Raw genomic sequence first — 6,000 nt, 5'->3', positions numbered from 1 at the left:
AACCCAGCAGGCTCCTCTGTCTATTGGATTTCCCAGGCAAGAATACTGGAGCAGATTGCTATTTCCCTTTCCAGGGGAATCTTCCCAACCCAGAGATCAAATCTGCATCTTTTGCATTGGCAGGTGAATTCTTTACCACTGAGCCACCAGGGAAACCCAAATCCAGATATAAAAACATTCAAAAAAGTTTTTGACAGAATGAACTTTAGTTGTGATGCTTTATTGGATGCCATCTAACATCTTTTAGAAACTGACTTTATTTCATTTATGTTTATTTGTTGCACAAACAGAAGTGATATCATGACTGTTTTAGATAATGCTTGCTTATGTAATAAGATATAACTGTGCAGTGGGTCCCAGGAACATTATTATATTTGTTTGCTTCTGTTTTCCCAAATAGACAAAAGAAGCAAAACATACTTGTACATTTTTAACGTTTATTGTAGTTTTTGGATTGCCATTCAAATTGAATCAATTTCAACACAGCAGGACATTTCTAAATTCAATCCTACAGCACTTTAGTAGATGAAAACTATATTTTTCCATGAGTCATTCTTTGAATTACAAAATGTTCATCATCCAGGAGGGTTTATTGTATCCATAAAACTAATGCAACACAATAATAGGTGTTAATGCCTGCAGTAGCCGGCTGTTTATTTGGTAACATTCAATCCTGAAAGGTTAGTGCTTGATGCTTTTATATGTTGTCTAACATTTCAAAGTGTTCATGCTATCAAGTGCTTAGTCAGTGGGTCAAGTTTTTTTTTTGCTATTCTCCAGAGCAAAAAAAGCCCTGTTTATTTTTCTTTAAAATCAACATGGTGAAATGGAGGACTTTTAAAAAAAAAGCAGCTGCTAGGATCTCAGTGGTAATCATGGTTTTTTCCATCTAGGTTCAGCTTCTCATTTTGGATACACTCCATCCTTTCCTGCTTTGACTAAGTAGAAACTCTTAAAGATGGAAAGTGGCCATCTTTAGATGATTATAAAGTCTATCAAATAAATAGCATTCCAGACTATTAAGACAAATAGATAGGAGTTATATTTTAACACTCTGCATAACCTAAAGGGTTTGTCCCACTTAAACCAAACTTTTCTTTACTTCAATTGAGAAAAGATAAAGTATACAAAATGTTTTTATGACCATATTACTACCAATTTTTCTAAACTGATATGCTTGATCTCCAAGTAGAAACAAAATCAGTTATTAAAAAACAAAGACATTTTTTGAGAATTAAACAGATAATTTATATCATTATGTCAAATTTTAGTTCTTTATTAATTTATTTTGCCTCACAAAGACATTTAATATGACTAGAAATCAATACAAAAGTTTCACTACAGACATTTTTATTATTGGATCAAAACCAACAATAATACTAATATCCAGACCAATTAAGCAGAAAATCTCAATAGAGATGTTTCTTGAATTTTGACAAAATAAATGTAAAACATTTTGGGTGAAACATATGAGAATTGATTAGTTAATTTATTCAGTATACACATTTTAGGCTATTTAAAGCAGAAGGGGGACATTCACTGGGACTGCAAAGTAGAGATGGTGGCAGAGGAAGAGTGGATACAGGAGGATGGAACAGAATAGGTGATGAAGCTGGATGGACACCTGGGAGGCAGGAAAGTCAGGGGATGGTGAGCGCTGTGGGCAAGAATAAAATGGACAGAATTGGGAAATACAGTAAGTTCCCTTCATACGAATGAGGTATTGTGTTAGTTGGCTACCTAGCTAAATTTGTTGAACTTACAAGTTGGATTTATGAACACACTCAGAGTAGACCTAGTTCGTATATATTACAGGTATATGGTACTGTAATAGGTTTATAATACTTTTAACACAAATAATACATATATAAAAACACAAAAATAAGCATTTTTAATCTTATAGTACAGTACCTTGGAAAGTACAGTAGTACAGTACAATGGATGGCATACAGGGGCTGGCCACATAGTCACATCTTTGAAAGTTCCCAACTTGAAGGTTCGTATGTAGGGGACTTACTGTATGTACTTTATCATCTGAATCTGGACACGTCTGAGAATGAAATAATATGCTGGGACAACAGGCATAAACTGGACTTCTCTGGGCAAAGGAGACTCAAAGAAACCATAGACAGAGATCATAGGACAAATCATTTCAGCCATGAGTAAACTTAAAGGGTGAGATAAAATGATAGGAAAAAATATTTTGAGAGAAAAAAGAACAAAATGAAAGAGGATTAGCCCAGATTTTAAAATGTATTCTAGAGCAACAATAAATTAAACAGTGTGGTATTAGTGGATGTTGGTCACCCCAACTTCCACTAAAGACTGTTAAATCTGTTTCCAGCTCAACCAAGTGCTGAGACATATGGACTCTACTGATTAGGCTGTACTACACAGCCATACTCTAAGCATTTCGTAGCAAGTAAAATCTTGTGTGTGATGTCACTCAATATTTTACTCTTTCATTAATTGAATAAAATGTTTTTCTTATATGGAATTTTAGATCATAGGGCTCTCAATGAAAGAGTAGGTATATATCGGCATTGGCATACACTGGTGGAGATCTCTATATTTTTTATATATTTATATATAGTCATATAGTATATATCTTTACATATGAAGTTTAGAAGCTCCCAAAACTATGTATGTACACGTATACTGGATTTGAGATGGCTACTTCTTTTGGTATCTCACCACAAAAATTAAGATTATAACACCAAAAGGCAATGCTGCAAAACAGACTACCAAGGAAATTTGATCTGAACCTCCACTATCCCATGGTCTGGTTTCAGCCAACAATGACGAGTGAGTGTCTGAAGGAATGGATGAACCACAAATCCTCCACATAAATTCCACATATTCCATAATTCTACATAAATTTTTCCTCTCAAGTGGGGATTTGGGGTGTAATAATAAAAAATTATTTATTAAAAGAAAGATCTTTGCCTTTTCATATCAATACAGATATAATATTATCAAATGCATATGAATCAGAGTCCTGCATATAATCCCAGATATGTGTAAAATCATATGAAGAATGGGCATATTTCATTCATTGATTCATTGATGGTTATTTCTTTATAGCATGCTATAGTAGGCATATTCTTAAGCAATGCTTTATGAATGACAACTTTATAAATAACTGCAATATTTATTTCAGGCTGAAAAACAGCCTTGCCAAAAGTGGTTTAAAATTTTCTGGTTCAGACTCAAGTATCTTCACAAATATTTATAATTAACTTTCCAATGTTTTTAAAGGGGTTTGGTTCAAATAAGCATCAATAAATAAATAACAAAAGTTGTTTCAATTTTGGATGGAGTTCCAATTCAATAGTATTGAATGATTCTGGAGATGTATAAAACAAATTATTGCTTGTGAGAGCAAACAACAATAATTTCTTGCATCTATATAGACGATGTAGCTTTTATATTCTGCGGGTGGACACTGGCCATAATCTGAGCTGACAAATTCCTATCTCCCCTTCAGCAGCCCTTCCTCCAAAGCATTTGCTTGAGGATAATGGCCATGGTCCATACTCAGCCATCACAGTGCAGACAATACAGCTTCACTCGAGTTTCCACACATGCTCTTGACCTTGAGATGTCTGAGCATTTTAAATCAAATCTTTCTGGAATAACTTTGATATTTACTTTGCTCTGTTTTTACCTGAGAGTAAAGCAGAGTGAGAGCAGTGAGGACAGTGAGACTTGTTCCAAATTAGCCTTGTCCTCAAACCACTTGGACTGTTACCTTGGGCTCAGAAAGAATATGCAACTGAGGCAGAGGGTCGTTCTCCCTTTGCTGGGCCCAAATGAGCTTGTGTTTTATTCTTCTGACAGCAGCAAACATTCATTTTTGTTTAATGAACCCTGACTATGCTATTTGTCTTGCCCTTGTGGTCTTTGACTTGGTGATTCACATGAGGTCAGGTTTCCCTGATGGCTCAGTGGGTGAAGAATCCACCCGCGATACAAGAACTGCAGGAGATGTGGATTCAGTCCCTGGGCTGGGAAGATCCTCTGGAGAAGGAAATGGAAACCCATTCCAGGATTCTTGCCTGGAAAATCCCATAGACAGAGGAGCCTGGTAGGCTACCGTCCATGGGGTCACAAAGAGTCAGAGTGAGCACATGAGCACATACATACATATGAGGTCATGATGTAGTATGTGCAAACACATACAAAAAGACAGACAGGACAATTCAAACCAAATGCAAACTCAAATGTTTAACCATTCTCACAGGTGCGTCATCATGCTTCAGAGATGGAAGAGTGTTATATCTCAGGAATGGAATGTTGTTTTGCTGTGTATTCCAGCATTTTCACATGGGAGTCATTTTTCTGAGCCAAAACATTCTACAGATCTCTGCAATGAAAAACTTTTAGTATCTCTTGATTGAGAAAATAAAATGCTAACATTGACAGCATATTTACGTAGCTGCTACACACAATAAAAGTATTATGTATATGCATTTGTATTAATGTATGTTTTGTGTATGTATATGTATATATACATATATATCATTTATCAACAAGCTCAGTTTAGATATGTTTTATGAACTCCTTGAAATTACCCTCTATCCCCAGGGGTTTGAAGCCTATGGACTGGGGACAGCTGACTTATGGGCGTGACACAGTCACTGTTAGATCACCCAGCAGGCTGGTGTGATTGCTTTGCCGCTACATGATGCTGGGCATCTCAAGTGGTTATGTCTCCGTTTAGAGGCCTGAGCGTTGCCATACTCCCTGGGAAACTGCATGTTTTTGTGCTTTTCCTCTTCTTGGTCCAATGAAACATCAAGTTCACTCCACAATATCAAAATCGGATTTGAGATTATCTCACAAATGTCAACATGAGATGTTGACAAATTGCTTCTGTCTTTGGGCTGTGTGTACTGTTATCTATTTAATCAGAAATTTCAGAGAAATAGTGAGTCAGAGGAACAATCTTTTTTTAAAATTTATTTCTTTATTATTAAAAAAATTTTTTTTAATATGGACCATTTTTAAAGTCTTTAATAAATTTGTAATGATACTGCTTCTGTTTTATGTTTTTTGGCCACGGGGCACATGGGATCTCGGTCTTCCCCGGTGGTAAAGAAGCTGCCTGCTGATGCGTGAGATGTAAGAGACACAGGTTCGATCCCTGGGTGGGGAAGATCCCCTGGAGGAGGGCATGGAAACCCTCTCTGGTATTCTTGCCTGGAGAATCCCATGGACAGAGGAGCCTGGTGGGCTACAGTCCATGTGGCTGCAAAGAGTCAGACACGACTGAAGTGACTTAGCACACACGCATGCATGTAGGATCTTAGTTCCCTGACCAGGAAATCAAACCCACACCCCCTGTCTTAGAAGGCAAAGTCTTAACCACTGGACCACCAGGGAAGTCCCTGGAACATTCTTTTTCATTCCTACCTGTGTCTGGGTATTACATACAGGCAGAGAGTCACCCAAGGGAAGGCTTTTTACTTCCTCATAGAGAGACAGCTTCTCCACACAGTCCTGAGGCTGAGGAAACCACTGTTACCAAGAAGCCTCTTCCTCTGTCCCCCTCTGGATTCCGTCTAGCACCTCTGCAGGGAGATGGGACATACTCACTTCATCAGTGCCTACAAGCTCGACAGCCCTCTCAATCTCTGTCACTACTTATGAAGCACAAAAATATAGTCTCCCAATGTAGTAGCATTCCTTCTTGTATATAAACAGAGATTCTGCTATTCTTATTTGAAAAGGGCAGTAGATATTAATGCAGGTCTTTTCCCCTGAGAAGTCATATTCATAGTTAATTGTTACAGTTGTTGTTTAGTTGCTCAGTCAAGTCTGACTCTTTTGTGGCCCCATGGACCAAAGGCTTCTCTGTATTCTCTTTCAGTTCTGTTCAGTTCAGTCGTTCAGTCGTGTCTGACTCATTGCGACCCCATGAATCGCAGCACACCAGGCCTCCCTGTCCATCACCAACTCCCGGAGTTTACTCAAACTCATGTCCATTGAGTCGGTGAT

This window comes from Dama dama, chromosome 32, assembly GCF_033118175.1.
Source record: "Dama dama isolate Ldn47 chromosome 32, ASM3311817v1, whole genome shotgun sequence".
Lineage (NCBI taxonomy): Eukaryota > Metazoa > Chordata > Mammalia > Artiodactyla > Cervidae > Dama > Dama dama.
Note: the sequence above shows the minus strand (reverse complement) of the source record.